Genomic DNA, 23172 nt, shown 5'->3' with positions numbered 1-23172 from the left:
GATAGGCATAAAGGCGAGAAAACCTCCCCTTGCAACTGAAATACTTCATAATCAATCTCATGAGTGGGGCATACTCATCCCTCAAAAATCTGAATGGAAAAACTCTGGTGAGCTGGATCAAGCAGCTGTTCTTGATGTAAGGCTCATAGTGATGCCTCTCCACCTTCTTCTTCTTATGCCACTGCTCCCCAATGTTTGGTATCCCTATTGCCACTGATATAGCCTCCGGTGTCAAGGTGAAAGTGACCCCAACCAGGACAGATTGGCCTCCCTGTAGATCAAGTGCAAAAAGGCGGGCCAACTCATGATGGACTTTGACATTCGACACCCTTTGACAAAATTCATAACATGCCAAGTGCTGGAAACAAGACATGGCAAGTGGGCATGCCTGTAGCTCAATGAGGGTGCTTGTCTCATCTCTAAGATGTCTTCCGCTCCGGTGATGTCTCCTATGGGCCCTCTCTCCTGAAGATGTGTCACTGTGGGTCCCCTCCTCATACTCTGATGAATTTTCTGATGCCATTACTGCTGCTTATACCTGAGTTTTATGCTGCCCTCTGAATCCAATGAAACTGATAGATGCTCTGAAAATCTGTCACCAAGGGGACAATAAAACAGGGGAGTGTTAGGAGGGGAATGATTAAAAGGGGAATAGGGGTTTAAAGGAGAAATTTATCAGGGATTTGGGAGTGTTTGGGGTATGGTTTTGATGGGGTAGGGTTTGGGATATTTTGAGCTATAGGAATAAAGGGGATGAATGGATATGATTACAATTTAGCTAGGGTAACTATTAGGGGAAACTGCTACAGGGGAATTAGCTAATAGAGGTAGGGTAGGAGCATATTTTAGCAATCATGTTACTGTAGCAAAACCCTAACTTTTTTCCCTTCTTTGTGTCAATTTTGGGTTTACTTAATAAAATTTTTGCCTTTCATTTCATGGTCACCAAAATCATATTTTTCTTTGAGTTAAGGATCAATGGTGAAAGGATCTAGGGCCACCTTTGCAATTTTGAGAGCCATTTATAAAAATTTAGGCGATTCAGTGTTTTTTTCTAGGCTCATAGGTCTGTTTGCCGTGCACTTTGCCCAGTGTGCCGCATGCTGGGCATGCCCTGCGCCAGTGCAATATTAACACTGTGGTCGGGCTCCCAGTGCGTCGCGCGCCCTGAGTGTGCCGCGCCACCTGGTGTGTGCGCCGCGCACTGTCAAATGACACTAATTTGCTTTGAACACTGGGGGGTAGGGTCTTAGTGGAGATTTTTAGGGGGTTTCCTTAGGACACAAGGTGGAATGGAGGTGAAAATGATGAGGAGTGAGGGGACAAGGGGAGGGGAGCAAAACCTTGGTGGCATCTTCACAAATTTTCAACCCCGTTTATCATTTTTGCTTTGATGATTATTCTCATGGATGGCCAATGTGCTTTGGATATCATTCAACATCTTAGAAACACCAAACCATTGACCAAATTGACAGGGAATAGGTTTCATTTGAGCCTACCTCTTGCTTGCTAGCTTTCAACCGGGATATAAAACAAATTTGCAAGTATTTTGAGCTCCTTGGCTGTGTGCGTCGCGCGCCAAGCCCAGTGTGCCACGCGCCCTAAGTGCGTCGTGCCCTTGTTGATTTTGCACTGTGATCTAGCTGCCAGTGCGTCGCGTTCTCTATGTGCATCGCGCTCCCTGGTGTGTGCGCCGCGCCCTTTGGGAACCAGCTCTCCTTCACTCAAACCCTCATGAATTTGCTATCTTACCTTTGTAATTTCTCTCCAAGCTCGCAAAAGCACAAATGGTTTTTGTTTTGGGCAAAAACAAGTATATATAGGCTTGGGAAAGATGGGTTTGATTTTTTCTTCTTTGAAAACCCACTTTCTAATGTTTGTGTTTTGCACTTTTTTCATTGACTTTAAAACACCCTGCTTTTCATTTTTCTTTGAAATTTTGGCTCTCATGATGAAATTTTCGGCATTTCTTTGTGGGGACTGTGTGACTGGGCATTTGGCCATGAAAACCATGATTGCATCTGAAAAAGTCAACTGGCGATTTTTGGAAAAAAATTTCATAGTTGACCTTGTTTGACTTTTCTTCAAAACAGAGTTTTGAAGAAGAGTCGATGTCTCTTCAGGTGATGATGAAGCTTTCGGAATCATAGCTGTATAAGGTCTCCCTCTGGCCTACATGGCTTGTTCTGGACATGTCTTTTCAAAGACCACATTGATGATTTCCTAGACCCAAACATAAAAGATGACTTTGTCCTGTAATATGACCAGACCTTGACTATCATGAATTTCAGTGATTATGGACAAAGACCTGAGCCAACAGGGGCTAGAGATGAGGGAAAATGACTAGCATGACTATCTCCGTCAAATCATGGCATGTCCCTAGCGAAATGCAATTGAGTGGATGGAGCGGGACACCTAAAATTGAAATTCTCAAAGAGCTTTGATCTCTGACAGAGGGCTGACCAGACCGACTCTAACAATGGCTACCAATGCAAGATTCATAATGTGGTGTTGAAGAAAATATTTTTGTCCCAAGAGTGGATTGGGAATTAGACCTATCTCTTTCCTATTCCAAATTTTTAGTGGTTATGCTTATTGATTTCCTCCTTTATCTTCTACTCGAGCTGGGGGTGGTTGGGGAATCAATTGATTCCCTTCGAACTGGTTGATATGCTTCCAATGTTTCAGTGGTTTTAGTTTATATTTTTTCGATGTATCTAGCAATCAGTTTCAAGTGTACACCATCAAGTTTTTTAATTGTCTCTATCCCTGATACAAAAGCCAAGACCAATTCCTCCTTTTCATTCTCATGTGCCTAGATATATAAAATAAATTTTTATTGTCAAATTTTGGAATTAAAAAAAAAAAAACTAAAAATCAAAGAAAGAATTTAAACAATTACATATCTATAAATTCACAATGACTTACCTTATTTTGTTCACTGTCTACTCCATTCCCTCTGCTCGACATTCTGAGGTTGGGCTTGAAAATCTTGTTCGTGGAAGCAAGCCAAGGGAAATAGCGTGCAAGAAAGGAGATTAAATAACATCCAAGGAAGGAAAATAGTGTGCATGAAGGGCAGTAATTCAAGCTAGGTAAGCAATCTAGCCATCACATACACACAATATTCCTATAAAACCTTTTTGATAATCAAACCATTATACACCAATCCATGAATAATATCCCACAATTTAACTCTAAATACACCCTTTGTTCACGGAACCAATAATTCCTTACTCCGCAACTCCGAAATCTGGACCAAAAAGGGAGAAAAAAAAAATTCTTGTGTAAGCTTCATTTGAATCCTTAATTTTACTCTGCAACTCCCATTTCTAGACCAAAAATGGAGAAAAATAAAAATCATGTGCAAGATCCATCTAAATCCTTAAGATCCTTTAAATTCCACTGAAGATAATCAAAATTCATCAATTTGTTTTACAGTATTTGAATTGTCGCCACGAATCCAAGAAAAAGAAGGAAATGTCGAAACTATCCATTTGCAATAGAACGGGTGGACTTTGAAGCTCCTAGATTGATACCCAGGTAGAGATTGAGGATCATATTCTTTTCTTTCCCAGTTCCATGCCTATCAACAGTGAAAAAAATTCTCAAAGGAGAAAGAAATAGTCTGATTTTTTTTAGTTCAATAGTTAGCAGGTAGTTAATTTCGAAGTTTTTGACTCGCTCGTCGCTGAATATTTTGATTCGCCAAATCAGATAAAATAATGTGATCGTGTTGGGGCATCAAAGTCGGTGAAAATGGTGCCTACTCTAGCGCCTCCTAGTTATTTTTTCCATAAAAAATTAGATATGGAAATGTTACAAGAATATAATTTTATTCTCAAACAAAATCAAAGATTATTAGAATACATTCAATAAAATAACCATAACTTCAATAATCTACTACATACACTATAGAGTAATTTAATTATCTCTAAAATGATTGCATAAATTAAGTTATAAATGAGGAATGAAACAAAATGGATATACATACTAGTGGTAAAGTGTGTTACATGAGGAAAAAATGCTAATCTCGATCAATATTTATGTTGTAAGGACAAATTATACTCTATTGAAAATATAGTTTACCAATAATTCTACCCCTACACTTATTGTTTTCATTATTGATAATTGAGTTTGAGTGGTGTACTAAAAATTATTGTAATTGTTGTGTATTACAGGATCCAAAGGAGGTCATGGACATATGACATGGATGGCATAGAAATATTAAATCACAGAGGAAAGTGGATCGAAGAAGATATGACAATGGAATCTAAAGATGAAATAGAGGTAAGAAGACAAAGAAACCTAAACCAAAGGAGGAAGGTCTTTATGATTTCACAAATATTATAGCATAGATGAGAGAAATTCAATTTTTATTCCATGAGGCCTTTCAGATCAAACTTATTGGATGAGAATGCAGAGGAATGGTGATTAAATGTGATTATATGATCAAGGGAAATGTTTGAAAATTATGGTGGCCATGTGGGATAGGGATGTTGGATACTTTTCTTGTCAAAATTTTGGCTCAATGTATATACCTAGGGTCATAAAATTATTTTTGATTTTCAACTCCAAATTAACATGATATCAATATGTCAAATATATGACTAAAGTGAAGTTTTGTGTTAGATAGCATATTCATTGAATTGATATAATCGGTGTACTAAATGTTGTTGACAAATTTGTATATTACAGGATCCATATGAGGCCATGGCAACAGATCATGTCCTATCAAATGAGGAGAGAATGGATGACACAAGACATCACGTACTCAAATTTTCACTTAACTTAGGAAAACTTGATATAATGGCATTTTGTGATATGTCCTTCCTTTTTTCACAATATTATTAAAATTTATAGTTTATTATCCAATCTTGACAGAAATATTGAGGCATAGAAACCTTGCCTTTTACCCTATGAAATCCAAGCAATTTGGAGTATTCTTGAACAAAACAAATACATATGTGAAAAAAATTAAAAATATCTAATTTTATTAATGTTACCTATGAGTAAAAAATACTTTCCAAGTAGAATCATTAAATTTTTTGGGTGGGAAGCCTAATTATCTTCTTGATTCAAAGCTCTTAGCCACGTTGGACCCAGTTCCTAAACGGGGCGATAACATCATCACCCTTATGATAGCCGTCAGGGGGGTACTGGGGGGGTTGGTGATGGCTACTTTTAATGAGTCGGGGTCCCCCTAATGGTGTTTCAAAGGAAATGCCCCTGAAGCTAAAAATAAATGAAAATTTGCCTTGTAAAATATTGTAATTTCGTAGCCAATCTGGGTTGTTCATTAAGTGGATCATCTGACAGTAGAATTTATGTTAATTTAGGGTTTTTTTTCCCTAGAAGGAAACCCTCAATTTAAAAAAATATGAGGAAATTGTATTGCAACTGTGTATTATTATTCTTAGAGAGAGAGAGAGAGAGGAGGTTGTGTGAGAGAAAAGAGGAAATTACATTGGATCTGCTATAGGTTGTATCTCTTCATTTTGCTGGATAATATAAAAGGAATGACTAGTTGTTTCCTCGTGGACATAGTCCAAATTGGGTGAACCATGTATATTTGTGTCTCTCTTGTTTTATGTGTTTCTTTATTTGTGTTTCTATAATATTTTATGTATTTCATTGCTCCATTAATTATTTTCTAACAAAATTTGGCCTTAAAATGAAGGTTGGGCATGCATTTTTGTTATGCTCTTAACCTGCAAGACGATACCAGAATACCAAATATGTGAATAAATATACCTTGAACATAGAACAATGAGCAATAATAGCAAGTATTTTATTATTCAAAAAGCAAAGTTCACCTGCCTCTTCAAGGGGGCAACCTCCAATAGAGCTTAGCTCGATTACAAAATAAGACATGATGCTCCTCAAAGGGAGTCTCTATCCTTTATATATGATTCATACATGCAATACCATGGGGTAATACCATGGTTCTTATTAATACCATCTATCTAATACCATGGCCCATTTGCAACTAACTTTGGTCCCGTTATTAAATGCAGGTTAACCACTTACAATTATTAATATGGGTTTTATTGACTCTTTACTTAACTATAACTATGACTCAATCATATTACATAAATAACGGGGTTAGGTGGGACCCTAACATGCCCTCCCCCATAAGAATAGCCTTTTCCTCAAGGCTGAAGCTGTGGAAACTACTGAAGAATAGTGGCTGGTTCCCAGGTTGCATCTTCCGGAGAGGTGTCTTTCCACTTGACGAGGACTTCGTTGATCATGCGGCCACGCAGGTGCTATTCTCATGTGTCAAGGACCTATTCAAGTTGGAGCCAGATTGACCCTTCTTCATCCAGTTTAGGTAGACTGGTTTGAATTCTGCAATTATTCCCAATCACTTTCTTTAGGCATGAGACATGGAAAACTAGATGGATTTTTGCAGTGGGTGGCAAAGCTAGCTTGTAGGAAACTTCTCCAATGCGCTGAAGTACTTGATATGGTCCATAGAATTTTGGAGATAGTTTCTGACAACCCTTATCTTTGAGTGATGTTTTCTTATATGGTTGCAGCCTCAAAAATACCTTATGCCCTTCTTGAAATTGGCGTTCTGAGCGATGTTGATCTACCTGTTGCTTCATGCGGTTTTGAGCTTGATGAAGATTCTCTCGAAGATGGGCCAGCATGGTTGTGCGGTTCTGTAGGATTTGATCCACTGCTTGTACCTTCGAGCACCCCTTGATATAAGAAGTAGGGGAAGGAGGGAGTTGACCATAAGCTGCTTCATATGGAGTCATTTTGGTGGTGGCATGATAGTTGGTGTTATACCACCATTCAGCTAGAGGTAGCCACTGTACCTAGAGATGTTGCTTTTCTGAAGTGAAACACCTAAGGTAGGTTTCCAGACATTTGTTGACTGCTTCAGTTTGACCATCAGTTTGTGGATGATAGGAAGTACTGAGTTTAGTTGGGTACGTTGTAGTTGGAAGAGTTCCTACCAAAAGTTACTGGTGAATACTTGGTTACAATCAAACACAATGGAAGCGGGCATGCCATGCAATTTGAAGATCTGATCCATGAAATATTGAGCGACCAAAGTTGCTCTAAAAGGGTGGGGTAGGGCGCAAAAATGAGCATACTTAGAAAGTCTGTCCACAACCACCATGATTACTAACTTGTTTCCTGACTTTCGAAGACCCGTAATGAAATCCATAGAAACCTCCGTCCATATTGATGTCAGGATGGGTAATGGCTGTAATGTGCCTGGTGCTTTGATTGTTTCTCCTTTGTGGCGCTGACAGACGTTGCATTCAGCTACAAAAGTAAGAATGTCATTTTTCATGCCTATCCAAAAAAATGATCTTCGAGTGTGAGCATACATCTTCTGAAAGCCTGAATGTCCTGCAGTGGGAGATAAGTGAAACTCCGCCAAAATGCGGCTTTTGAGGGTGGATGTTGGTGATATGACGACTCTGTCCTTTTAGCGAAGAATCTCATCCTACCACGAGTAGCCCTCTGTGGAATTTGGATCCGCTTACAATTGAGTAATGAGTTGGGAGATCCAGGGATGTGAAAACCATTCCTTGTGAGCCTCTTTAATCCATTCTGGAATGGGAAGGGAAATTGCGAGCAGGGTACTTTCCTCCTCAAATTGGCGGGATAATGCATCTGCTACAATATTTTCATGCCGTTTCTTGTAATTTATCTCATAATCATATCCCATCATTTTGGTGAGCCATTTATTTCTTTGTGGTGAGGATAGGCATTGCTCCAAAAAATATTTAAGGCTTTGATGGTCTGTGTGGATTTGGAAACGTCGCCCCAATAAGCATGGTCGCCAGGTATCTACTGCATGTAAGATGGCCATCATCTCCTTCTCATAGGTAGATTGTCCCAGATTCTTCCCACTTAGTTTTTGGCTTGTGAAGGCCAAGGATCGACCTTCCTGCATTAAGACCGCCCTAATACCCGTACCCAAAGCATCACATTCAATGACAAAAGATTTGGTGAAGTCAGGTAGTGCTAAGACTGGGGTGGAACACATGCCATTGTTTAGAGCGATAAAGGCATGTTGTGCTTCATCATTCCAGAGGAATGAATTTTTCTTGAGGAGTTGAGTGAGGGGCCTCGCAATGCGACCATAATTGCGGAAAAATTTGCGATAGTAGCCTGTGAGACCCAAAAATCCTCTCAGGCACTTCAAGGTCTTAGGTTGAGGCCAATCTTGCATTGCCTGGATCTTTTTGGTGTCCACCCTGACACCTTCATGCCCCACAATGTGGCCCAAATACTCAACTTCTTCCATGCCAAAAGAACACTTGGAAATCTTGACAAATAATTTATGCTAGCAGAGCAGTTGCAAGAGCAGATCTACATGCTAAAGATGTGTAGCCCAAGTGCGACTGTAGATGAGGATGTCATCAAAGAAAACAAGGACAAATTTTCTGAGATATGGTTTGAGTAGGTGGTTCATAAGGCTCTGAAAAGTGGATGGGGAATTACAAAGACTGAATGGCATGACCAGGAACTGATAATGGCCTTCATGATTTCGGAAAGCAGTCTTTGGAATGTCGACTTATTTCATGCGAATTTGGTGGTAGCCTGAGCAAAGATCAAGCTTAGTGAAGAATTGAACCCCATTTAGTTCATCCACCAAATCATCCACAACCGGGATGGAAAATTTATCTTTGACTGTCAACTTATTAAGGGCCCTGAAGTCTGGACACATATGCCATTCCCCATCTTTCTTGAGCACCATGACCACCGGTGATGAATAAGGACTAATGCTGGGACGAATGACGCCTGCTTCCAAAAGTTCCTTGATTATTTTTTCTATTTCATTATTTTCGGCAAACGGATATCTATATGGGCGCACATTTGCTAGTTGGGCCCCTGGGACCAAAGTGATGTTATGATCATGTTCCCCTCTCGAGGGTGGAAGCTCATGAGGCTTGTCAAAGATTGTCAAATGGTTATTTAAGATCCGTTGCATCTCAGGATGAATATGAAGAGAATTGGGTTCAAAGGCCTGGATGGCATTAAATTGAGCTATAACTCCATGGTGGCCCTTTTTTAACAATTTTTCCATCCGATGTGAGCTGATGATAGAGGGAGCTCCCACCTGGAGTCCGCGGAGGGTATGTGTGTGGTTGTTCTGCTTAAAGCTCATATATAACTCCTGGAAATCCATTGTGATTGGGCCAAGTGTGCGAAGCCATTCAGCACCTAGGACAATGTCACACCCTCCCATGTGTATGGCAAACATGTGGGTCTTTAACTGATAATCCCCCATTTGAAGTTTGACATTTTCACAGTGGCCTTCACATTTCATTGTTCCCCCATCAACGATTTGGACCTGGAAGTTAGAAACTGCTCGTACAAAACAATGCACTACTTCCACGACTCTTTGATGGATAAAATTATGTGTACTTCCACTATCAATCAATATTACTACTAGGCGATGCTTAATAAAACCTCTGATTTTGAGAGTTTGAGGTGAAGAAATCCCTGCCAAAGCATGCAGTGAAATAACTGGTTTGTCAGGTACATTGTCCTGCTGGTTGTCCTCTTCTTCCTCCTCTGGTTTCTCAAGTGGTGGGACTTCCTTCGATGAACTATGATCAGTAGCATCAATTTGAAAGAATTTGGGCTCCTTGTATTTATGCCCGGGGGAGTATTTTTCATCACAGTAGTAACATAATCCTTTCTTTCTTCTTTCTACCATTTCTGTAGGTGACACCTTTTGAGCCTTGAGTGTTTGGGTAGTGCTTTGAGCCTATGGGGGGCGACCCTTGGCAGTGAAATTTGGGCGATTGGATTGGGCCACTAACGCACATTCTACTTCACAAGCTATCCTGCAAGCTTGCAGCCATGAGGGAGGGTGGTGCAGTCGGATGTGGGCTTGTATAGCTTCTTTAAGACCACTGACAAAACATTTCGTGTAGCGCTCATCTTGTAGACCTCCAATGCGGAAAGCTAAGGCTTCAAAGGCTATAACATATTCATCCATTGTTCCTGTCTGTTGGAGCTTAGTGAGATGACCCAAAAATGTAGATTCATGGTCAAAGTGATCCATAAGAGATTTTTTGAATGTCTCCCAAGTCAAGAGCCTTCCATAGCAACGTTGATGCCATTGCCACCATTGTCATCTTTCATTGTCCAAGTACATGATACCCACAGTAAGTTGAGTGGCATTATCCAGGATGTAATTTAGATTGAAATATTGCTCCATTTGTGCTATCCATGCTGCTGGGTGAGAGCCATCAAATTTATACATGTCCAGCTTGGGTGGTCATGGATGGGATTGTTGGTGGGTGCCAAAGAGGTGAAGAGACTGGTTAGACTCACCCTCATTGTGTTCAGTGCCAATATATGCCTCCTCACATGCCTTTGCCTTGCCCTTAAAGAGTGTTGCATTTAATTCCTTTAGCTGCGACACTACATCTTTCAAGCCCGTTTCAAGGCTTTCTATCCTCTCATTCGCCATTGTTTGAGCTCTAGTTTGTACCATGCATCAAGGCAATGTGCTCGAAATTTGGTACCGCCCGAATTTTTTGGCACTAACAATTGAATGGTACCACCTTGCTCAGCTCGTCGTCCTGATTCTTATGGGCTAAGTCACCAATAATCGCCCCGGGGGTTTTACTCCAAATGGAGTTTTACTCCTTCCTTAGGAATACTACAGTAGTCGAATCCCAGAAATATCAATGCTACCAAAAGTCCTGCGAAAATCACGCCCAGGTATAGGAACCCACACAACTACTCAAATCTGGATGGTGAAACTAATTACTGTTGCGGATATGATGGATCTGAGAGATCTGAATGGCTGATATAATAGATTTGAAGCCAATTCGACCATCATGTGATTGCGAAAATGTGATCCATGATCTGGCCTATGGAACTATGGAACTGATTGCTGCTGCGGTGACAAAAACCCCACTTGCGAGATCTGATCTAGCAAAGATTATGTGTGATCCAGAGATAGTCAGGGAACTATGGTCTCTAGGAGTGTCAAGTGCTACAGATCGCAATATACATAAGGGTCTGATAGTAGTACTCGGCCCAATTTTTTAGGGCACTAACCAAGGAGGATCAACCGTACCCTTATCCATACAACTCGACTACCCTATCGTACGTGTGAGTAATCTCTTTGAGTGTTGTTCTCGTTGTACTGTAGCAGCAAGACGGTTGACGGTTTATCTATGGTGAGGTTATCAAGGGAGCTAGGGGGCTTCCGATATACCCAAAGGGTACTTGGAAGATAGTCCGTGCGCGGTTCTATCTAATACACTACTACTCGAAGGGGTACCCACAACGATTACAAGGGAGTCCAACAAGCGTGACCACATCTTTTATTTCCTGCGTGCATGCCTCCCCAAATCCACAGGTTTATGCGCTGAACGACAAATCTCCAAGTTTAAAGACACCGGAACATGTCTCTAGCCAAAAAAAAAAATTGCTAAAAATTGGAGATCCCACCAGCCCTAGAAAGCGCTCTAATACCACTAGTTATGCTCTCAACTTGCAAGACGATACCAAAATACCAAATATGTGAAGAAATATACCCAAAACATAGAACAATGAGCAATAACAGCAAGTATTTTATTATTCAGAAAGCAAAGTTCACTTGCCTCTTTGAGGGGGCAACCTCCAATAGAGCTAAGCTCGATTACAAAATAAGACATGATGCTCCTTGAGGGGAGTCACTATCCTTTATATAGGATTCATACATGCAATACCATGGGGCAATACTATGGTTCTTATTAATACCATCTATCTAATACCATGGCCCATTTGCAACTAACTGTGGTCCCATCATTAAATGTGGGTTAACCACATACAATTATTAATATGGGCTTTGTAGACTCTTTACTTAACTATAACAATGACTCGATCCTATTACATAAATAAGGGGGTTAGGGTGGGACCCTAACAATTTTTGTGATGTAGGCCAGTTTGCCTTGCTTCACTAAAATTCACATTGAGGCTTCATTTCGTAGCCAATCTGATTGATTCAAATGGTATATTGTTTAGTTTATTATTTTAAACATTGTTATATCTTTACTAACTAGTAGACTAGTAACAGTGTTAATTTTCTTAGGGCTAGAATACTTTGTTGTAGATAATTGTATTCTAAAACAAAATCAACATTTTCACATTGCATTCACCCCATATCATCATAAGCAAGTATGTAGAGAGAACATTAGCAATAAAAATGCAGCAGAATAGTCATAGGTCTGTCGTGATATCTCTGTCATATGACTGTCATGATATCTCTGTCATAGGGCTCAACATATCTCTTTCATATTTTGTTCTCATATTACAGATAAGAAGGCCCAAAGGGGTTGTTTTCATACCCAAGAACCGAGGCCCATTAGGGCATTGTTACACCATGAGACCGAGGCCCATTAGGGAATTTCTACACCACAATACTGAGGTCCAATTTATCAAACCCATAGGATGGAATGATCATTATATCACTGTCACTAATTACAGGTCCTAGTGTGCACTTGTTTGAGGCCCACAAACCTACCTTTTACCCTATGAAATCCATGCCATTTGGAGTATTCTTGAACAACATAAATATTTATGTGAAAATTTCAAATATTTAATTTTATTAATGTTACTTATGAGTAAAAAAGTACTCTCCAAGTTCAATCATTCAATTTGGCCTTGAAGTGAGGGATGGGAATGCATTTTTGTGAAGCAAGCCAAAGTTGTCTTGCTTCACTAAAATGCACACACAAGCTTCATTTATTGGATAATCTGATTGACTCAAATTGTAGATTTTTTATTTAATGATTTTAAACAATATTGCATTGTTACAACATTCTAATTTTTTCTTCGACTTGGCTTATGTGAAAGTTTCCATATAAGTGGGAAACATATTTATGAAGGACATTTGTCAGACATGATGAAAGGTTATATCTTAATGTTAGGTATTGTCCAATCATGTCCCATTTCAAATTTCATTACCATGAGTGTAATTGGTTTGCCCTAGGAATGCATATTTGTTTTGACTTGAACATTGGCAGATATGAAGAATTGCTACATTGGTAGACTTGGATAGAGCCCTTTCCATGACACCTTTCAAGTCAAACTTTTTGGTTGAAAATGCACAAGAATGGTGATTAAATGTGATTCTCTGATCAAGGAAAAATTTTGAAAATTAGGATGGCCATGTGGGATAGGGATGTTGGATACTTTTCTTCTTATTTTCAACTCCAAATTAACATGATATCAATATGTCAAATATATGACTAAAATGAAGTTTTGTGTTGGATAGCATATTCATTGAAAGGATATAATTTTTTTACTAAAAATTATTGACTATTTTGTGTATTACACAAGCCAGATGAGGCCATGGCAATAGATCATGTCATATCAAATGATACAATGGATGATGTGGGACATTAGGTACTCAAATTTTCGCTTAACTTAGGAAAAATTGATATAATGACATTTTGTGATACGTCCATCTTTTTTCATGATATTATTAAAATTTATAGTGTATTATCCAATCTTGACATAAATTAATGCATGTTGTTGATTATTTTAGATGGAGATTGGAGAAAATGCAGAGCCTAAGCCTTCAACTAGCAAAAGAAAAATATGTGTACGTGGATGTGGACCTAAAATTGTTAAATCATGTAGCAGACAATGGGTGGAAGAGGATATGACAATGGATCGTTAAGACACAACAAATTATTGCACTGAAAAAGAGGTTGGTCAGGACTATAGCACATGGGATTATACTTTGAGAAAATTATTGTATATGGATGTTCTATATGTCATGGAAAGAAACAATTCAAACAAGCGATTGTAAAAAGAAATTACATAAATGATGAACTTCCAGTTGGTAGTATGCCTCCTACAATCGATTTGAATCTAATAGGAATTGTGGTAAGGAATTTTCCAATTTGATTTAAATAATAAGTATTCTTCTTTTAAACATTGTTTTATATTATTTAAATAATTATTATTTTCTTAATGATTACTTGCAGGATAAAGTTCTTGATTTAAAGTTTCTTGGAGCACCAAATTCAATCCTAGATTATGATGATCATTTATCTGATGATACATCTAAAAAATATATGTGCACATATACTAGTTCAAAAGATGAGGAATTGATGAAAACAAGTAATAGAAAAAGAACCAGTTTACACATGCATAATTTGATCTAGACAAGGGAAAGGTGGACTATAACACCCTCCTCCAACATCTACCCAAGCAACTGGACAGACAGGGTAAATATGTGACGAGAGGCCACTATGATATGATTTGACCTCCTAAGTCACGTTAAGGAAGTGGAACCGATAGAAACACACCATACAGACATTCAACATCAGCTATAAGACCCTCATGAACCAATACAATAATTCAGACAGTTTTCCCTTGGGTCCCACTGAACTTTTGGATAGCTAAAGCCTCAGCCACTCTCAAGATATAGGCATGACAGCGTCCATAAGCCCAAATTCACTCTCACAGGCTTGCCTGCCAACGTCCAGAGACTAAATTTATCACTGTTATGCCAGTGTCCCAGGGACTTGAGCCACTTTTTTCAGGCCCAGAGCCCAAGTCACTGCCAAATTGAACCATATCTTCAGAACAGTAAAATAACATGGAAATAAAAATACTAACTAAAATGATTGAATGAAAACTTGACTAGACCCCTACTATCCATCACAGGCATTTTGTCAAACATATCATGAATATATAATCTACAAGTGTAAATAACAGTTATGAGCATAGGGGTCTCATAACTAGCTGAGAATCGCTAAGAACCATTGATGTCTCAACACATCAACTACCATTCCATCATTTAGGTCATAGATACTTTGATCATTCAATTGCAAGTAAAAACATGATGAAATCCATACATGGATGTTGTCATAAAATACATACATAACCAGCATAATAGCAGCATAAAAACTCACGAAAGTACATCTATATAGACCACATATAATCCATAAAAATGCTCATAGAAATGCAAGGATAAATAACCTTTCATTAAATATGAAAAATCCAAGCCTGGGATGGGATTTCCATGTTCCACCCGACCATAGAATGGCTGAGCCAAATCTCTCTTTAGCCATTCACCCTTGTGCCATGTTCCAAGAATGAATGTGGGATCTCATATAACACATCACTTAAAACTCATCCATGGCTTCAAGAGGCCATCCACCTCAACCCACCAAATAGTGATTCCACTACCCGGTCGGGCATCACCAAACCCATCATCGGATTGGTCTCCATCCAAGCCTTTCAAGCGCTTCCATAGCATTTGTCCAACCAAGGCTTCCAGGACTAGTAACTCGAACCACAACTTATACAAGGCTTCCAAATCTTTTGTCCAACTCATGCTTCCAGGAATAGTAACTCAACTCACCAAGGTCTTCTAGAGTTTTTGTCCAACCAAGGCTTCCAGGACTAGTAACTCAACCCAAGTTGTTACAGGGCTTCCAAAGCGTTTTTCCAACCAAGGCTTCCTGGACTAGTAACTCAACCCATGCTAAGGAAACATGAGAACCAACCAAAACAAACAATGAAAGTAAACCCACAATCACCATGGCTATCCAGGAAATGGTAAGGCTAAGAAATCCAAAGTCAATCTCGACCATCCTCCATGCTAATGATAAATCACAACCAAAAATCCACATGCATATGTCATGCATGCCAAAAACTAGTGCAGGAAACATACATGTAACACCTGCAATCAAATCTGATGTAGTTGTTGATCTTGATGCCTTCTTATGCTTTCCTACACTTCATTTTCCTTCTTTCTCCAAGAATCAAAGTATGGAACACTCTCCAAGAGTGCTCCAAGAGAACTCTAAGTCTCCAAGAGTATGAGAGAGAGAAAGAGAGAGAGAGTAATGAGAGAGACTTTTTATGAATGAGGCCTCTATTTCCTTCATTTTCCATTTTTTTCCTTCAATTTCCTTCTCACATGCAACCTGTGACATTTCACCTCCCTTTTCTCCTAATTTCCATTATTTTCATAAATAAATGTGTCAAAAATTCCATTTTTCCTTTCCAAATCCTTAGTCATTACCTTTGCAAATTTCCTTAGCCATAAGCAATCACAATTGATCCCCATAACGAGGATTTTTCCCAACATCCAGCTTGGAATAAGTGTCCCATCATCTGTGTTAATTATTTTTGACTTTATTAACTTTTATTACATGGAATATTCACCAGGGTTGTTATATAACTTTCCCCCTTGGGGGAACACCATACTCGATGTTCAATAACACCTGTAACTACAAAACTGTTGTAAGAAAAATATACTGTCAATTGAGCTTTATAACTTAGCTTGATGCAGTATTTACAATGATCAACCTATTGAGAAGCAAACCAACATGAAACATAACAAGCATAAATCCATAATGACATGACACCCATATCGCTTATTGGAGCTTTATAACGTAGCTCATGGCAGTATTTACATCCATATACATTTGTACATAAGAAAACATCACCAAACATTTATCGAAACATATACCAAAACACCAAGCCAAAATTGTTTCACCTCAACTCGAAAACAAGGAAGGATACATAGCTTGCATCTAATCTGCCATCTCCCATGTAGCTTCATGGGGCCCAAAGTGCTGTCATTGCACTTTAACTTGCTCAATTTCTTGGTTCCGGAGCATGAGCACCTTTTTCTGCAATCTACACTAAGGCTCCAACTGGAATTATCCATTTAGTTCCACCTACAATACAGACCAGTCAATCCCATGATCAACATCCTTAACATCTTAAGCAATGATACATGGAAAACATCATAGAATTTCATTATTAGATGCAGTGCAAGTCGATAGGCTACTAGACCAATCCTATCAATAATGTTGAAGGGTTCACAAAAACTTGGTGTTAGATTGGCACATGATCCAATCCGCAAGGAGCTCTTCTTCATTTTTATGCGCAAGTACACATATTCCCCAACCTGGAACTCCTTGAACAACTTGTTCCTATCTGCATAGATTTTATGCCTATCCTTTTCTCCCTTTCTTTATCACCTGCATTTCTTGTTCCATGTCGGCCAACATATCTGGTCCAATCAACACCCTATTAACTGGATCACTCCAACTGATGGGAGTGTTGCAACTCCACCCATATAGTACCTCAAAAGGACTCATCCTCAAAGATTCTCGATACCCATTTTTGTACACGAACTCTACCAATGGAAGATACTCTTCCCACTTTCATTTTTGATGCATCACATACATCCTCAACACATCCTCCAATATCATGTTTACCCTCTCTGTATGTCCATCTGTCTACAGATGATAATTTGTACTAAAGTCCAACTCTATGCCCAAACATGAAAACAACTCCTTCCAAAACTTGGAAGTGAACTTTGCATCCTTGTCTGACACAATCTTCTTCATAACACTGTGCAATCTGACCATATCTCTTATGAATACTTGTACTACATCGCTAGCTGATAATGTAGACTTCACCAGAATGAAATGTGAAACCTTTGTCAACCTATCCACAATAACCATGATGGAATGATGTTGTTTCATTGTCTTTGGAAAACCTATAATGAAGTCCATGGAAATGACTTCCCATTTCCACTATGGAATCGTGATCGGTTGTAACAGTCCACCTGGATGCTTACATTCTACTTTCACTCGTAGACAATCAAAACATATATCCATGGACTCTACTACATCCCTCTTCAAATTCAACCAATAGTAAAATCTCTTCACTGTTGTCAGTGTCTTTTGGTAGCCTAGGTGACCTGAATAAGGTTTCACATGAAACTCTCTCAAGATCATCTTCTTGAGCTCACTGCTATCTGGCACATGTATCCTATCTCTTAATCTAACCAATCCATCTACTCTAAGACAATAATCCATATCTTGTGCACCTACATCTATACATGTATCTGTACCACTACACATACCATCACCTGTACCTATGCATGTACTATCACATGTACCTATACCTGTGCCTACACCTATACATGTACCATCACCTATACTGATTCTCTACTGCAACCTGTGCATAATATCCATATATCTGGCATCCAGTTGACCTGCCCTCAAGATCCTATCCTGTATATCTGTCCCATAGGAGCTCATATCTCTAAGTGATTTACCTATACCCACCTGATAAGAGCATTTTCCACTTTGTTATCTTTACCTTTAATAGATATGATCTCGAAATCAAACTCACTAATCATAGCCAACCATCGAGCCTACCTACCATTCATATTTAGTGGAATAGATATCGCAAACCACAGATATCACTCATAAATGTAAATCTCCTTCCTAAAAGATAGTGTATCCACATAGTCAACACATTTATAATCAATGTTAGATCAAGATCGTGTTTGTGATAGTTCTTCTTGTGCTTATTCACTTTCTGCAACTCATAGCATACCACCTATCCATCTAGCATAAGGACTCCACCAAGTCCATTCTTGCAAGCATCTATGCATACTACAAATTCTTTGTCTGGAACTGCAATCTCTAGCACTAGTGCATGTGTCAACAACTAATTAAGCTGCTTAAAACTAGCCTCACGCTCCTCTATCCATTCGAACTTCTTACCTTTCCTCTGCAATGATGTGATAGGATAAGAAATCTGTGATAATTTCATGATGAACCTCCTATACTATCTTGCCAACCCCATGAAATATCTCACCTCATCGACATTCTTAGGAGTTACCCACTCCATGGTGGCTCTTATATTTTATGGATCTACTGCAATGCCTTCCTTGGAGACAACATGCCCCAAGTAGTGTACCTCAGTCTCAAATAAACTACACTTGTTGAGCTTTGCATACAACTAATTCTCTCTCAACAACCTTAACACTGCTACTAAATGCTCAGCATGCTCTTCTTCATTTTTAGAATATACCAACATATCATCAATGAAAACAATAAAAAACTTATCCATGTATGGACGCAACACACTATTCATCAAGCACATAAATGTAGTTGGAGCATTAGTTAATCCAAAAGGAACTACAAAAAACTCATAATGCCCATACATGGTCCTAAATGTGGTCTTGTAAATGTCCTCCTCTTTGATGTGTACCTGATGATATCAAAATCTCAAGTCAATCTTAGAGAACACTGCTGCTCCCTTCAGCTGATCAAACAAGTCATCAATCCTTGCCAACGAACAATTGTTCTTGATGGTCACTTTGTTCAACTACTTGTATTCAATGCATAATCTGAGAGTACCATCTTTCTTCTTAACAAAAAATACCGATGTGCGCCATGGTGATACACTTGAATTAATGTATCCTGTATCCAACATTTCCTTCAACTGCACCTTTAACTCAACCAACTCAAGTGTATTCATCCTGTAAGGTGCTTTTGATGCTGGAGTTTCCCCTGGCACTAACTCAATAGAAGAGTCTACCTCACTGTGAGGTGGAAACTTTGTAATGTCCTCAAGAATTATATCCTTAAACTATTGTAAAATTGGGTACCTTTTCAACACATCTATATCCTCAACTTCCTTACCCTTATCACTAGAAATGTGCATTGTGAATATATTTCACCCTTTCCTGTGGCTACGCTTCACTTGCATAGTTTTCACCATCCTAATCGATGTAGCTTTCTTCTTACCCTGTAATACTCTTGGTTCTCCATTATTGTCAACACACTCAATGGATTTGTCATAATGGACTACCTTGGTTCTATGTAGATACAGCCAATCCATTCCCAACAACATATTGTATGATCCCAATGGTAATACATTTAGATGTGTTGTTGTAGGCATACCATTTAAATCAAATGCACAAGCTCTTACCCAATCATGAAATCGCTTCTTCGTACTTGTATCCAACAGCACTAACCAAGACTTTGCATGCAATTCCTTACTCAAACCACACTTGTCCACCAAGTCAGGATTAACATAGCTATAATTAGATCCAGGGTCAATCAAAATAGAAATAACTTGGTCACAAATCTTATTGTACATCTCAAGGATAGATGTTTGATTCTCTGCCTGTTTTTTATCCAATGCTTCATACGTACGTGGAATACTCTAACCAACATCCCCAATAGTTTATGCCTCTCACGCACTATATATCTAAGGTCTACCACCTTGATTCTTCAGAAAATCTCTCCTATGATGATCCTTGCCACAAATCCAACACTCTATAGGCTTCCAATCTATCTCTTTGTTTTGTTCTCCTAATCGGAATCCCTATTCTCTATCTAATGTATTGAAATTCTTAGGTGGTGCAACATTCTCCTTGTTACATGTATCTTGTGGTCTTACTCATTTATTTTCCCATTTGCCTTTGTTCTTTGCATTACCTCTCCAATTTGGCTTAGTCTCAGTTGTGTGCTTCGATTGTTCATAGCAATGCTTCAACTTCCGAATGGCCTCCTCCAATGATCTAGGCTCATCAAACTCGATCCTATCTTTGAATGCAACCGGTAATCCACTAAAAAATATCTGAATCTTAGCCTTCTCCTCCTTGAGGTAAGGCACATACCTCAGAAACTCCAAGAATCTGCTAGTATACTCATCATCTGTGATGGATCCCATCTTTAGTTCATAAAATTCTTTTTCTTTGTCATCAAAGTATCTCTCTAATAGGTAATTATTCTTGAATAGCCACTCAAACTCGCTCCAAGTCAATTCTTCCTCATTTATACCTCTGACATTCTTCATGTCTTCCCACCAAATGTTTGTCTTTCCTTTGAGACTGAATGTAGCCACTCTAACTTTCATGTTCTCTGAATATCCATGTAATTTGAATAACTTCTTCATGCCTAGCAACCATGCCTCTGCATATTGCGATTTATTTACCTCTCCATCAAAAGTAGGTGCCTTTGTTTTCTTAAACTCCTCTGGAAAATACCCTTTATCACTCCTCATGTAAGGATGATACCAATGACAATCATAGTGCTTATTTGAATTAGAACTAGAATCATACATGTGTCTATCCACTCTCCTATCTCCCAAGTGTCCAAAACTCTGCCATCTCTAATTGTGTCATCTCTATCTGATCCATGACCACCATGACCGTGTGCCTCATTATTTCTGTCCTCCTGCTCATGGCTAATCTGAAGCGGTTCCTGTCGCTGCAAATCTGACAAGCTCTGAAGTATGATTCCATTTACCTTATCTAACTTTTCCTATGCCTGTATGATTCTATCATTATCTTCCTTACAACTCCTTATTTTTTCCTTTAAACTTCTCAATGTCAGTGCCAAGTCGGAAGAGTTCCCAACACCATACTGCCCTTCCGATTCATAGGGAGAGTCTTTATAGTCAACCATCTTGCTATCCATTTGATATTTCTCCCTACAAGGTATATCATGGTAGCTAAACAAAATCACAATAAACCAACATACCTTAGTATAGCTTGGGGAGGATACTTTGTCTGCAATATCAAAAAATCAGTGTGATACATGTATAACATAATCATAACATATAGAAACATAAAATATAATCATATGACCATGCAACCTTCATTCTAGCTACAGTCCAGTCATCAATGCATGACCTTAACAAAAACACACACCACAACCTCATGCATGACAACAACCACTACATCATTGTACAGTTGACCATATGCAAACATGATCATGCATAATTGATGCATAACTATCTACACATAATATGCATAAACACATATGATCAAGCATGAATGAACAATATTTGAAATCAAACATGTAAGAATGTTACATGCAACCAAGCATACAAGAATGAAACCAAGCATACTACAATGATACATGTAAGCGACATAAGTCGAAATCTACACTCATGATTTTGCATTCCACAATAACAAACTCAAGTTTCACATGACGACATCACTACAACCATGAACAACATCATGCAAATGAAACAAGCGCATGGAATGCAAGTGTGAGAGACACACATGCAACTGACATGCATGCATGGCCAATGCATAGCCCATCCATTCTGAGGGGTGAACCATGCTTTGATACAACTTTGTAACACCCTCCTCCCACATATAGCCAACCAACAGGCTAGTCGAGGTAGACATGTCACAAGAGGCCACTATGATATTATTCTACCTCCTAAGTCACGTTAAGGAATTGGAACCGACAGAAGCACACCATACAAACATTCAACATCAACTAGAGGACCCTCAAGAACCAATCCAATACTTTAGAAATCTTGCCCTTGGGTCCCATTAAATTTTTAGACAACTTAAGCCTTCATCTCTCTCATGCTATAGGCATGACAACATCCAGAAGCCCAAAGTCGCTCTCACAGGCTTTCTTTTCAGCATCTAGAGACTAAATTTTTCAGTGTTATGCCAATGTCCCCAGGATTTGAGCCACTTTTTCAGGCCCAAAGCTTAGGTCATTGCCTAGAATTGAACGAACTCTTCATAACAGTAAAATAACATGGAAATAACAATACTAAAGCAAATGTTTGAATGAAACCTTTACTGGACCCCTACTAGCCATGACAAGAATTCTGTTAAACATATCATGAATATGTAATCTATAGGTGTAAATAACAGTTCTGAGAATTGGGGTCTCATACTTAGCTGAGAATGACTAAGAACCATTGATTTCTCAACATATTAACTGCCATTCCATCCATTAGGTCATAGATACATTGATAATTCAATTACAAGTAAAAACATGATGAAATCCATACATGGTTGTTGTCATAAAACACATACATAACCAGCATAATAGCAGCAAAAATACTCATGAAAGTACAACCATATAGACCACATATAATCCATCAAAATGATCATAGAAATACAAGGAGAAATAACCTTTCATTAAATATGCAAAATCCAAACTCGGTATGGGACTTCCACGTTCCACCCGACTGTAAAATGGTTGAGCCAAATCTCTCTTCATCCATTCACCCTCGTGCCATATTCCAAGCATGAATGTGGGATCTCATAGAACACATCAATCAAAAATCATCCATGGCTTCTAGAGGCCATCCACCTCAACCCATCAAACAGTGATTCCACCACTCGGTCAGACATCACCAAAACCATCATCAGATTGGTCTCCATCCAAGACTTCCAGGGATTCCAGGGAGTTTGTCCAACCAAGGCTTCCAGCACTAGTAACTCGAACCACATCTTGTACAAGGTTTCTAGAGAATTTGTGCAACTAGGGCTTCCAGGACTAGTAACTCAACCCACCAAGTGCTTCCAGAGAATTTTTCCAACCAAGGCTTCCAGGACTAATAATTCAACCCAAGATGTTATAGGGCTTCCAA

This window comes from Pinus tabuliformis, chromosome 7 (assembly GCF_031772625.1).
Source record: "Pinus tabuliformis cultivar Carrire ecotype Pingquan chromosome 7, CPIR1, whole genome shotgun sequence".
In the NCBI taxonomy this organism is placed as follows: Eukaryota; Viridiplantae; Streptophyta; class Pinopsida; order Pinales; family Pinaceae; genus Pinus; species Pinus tabuliformis.
The sequence above is the reverse complement of the archived record's forward strand: the minus strand, read 5'-3'. Positions refer to the sequence as shown.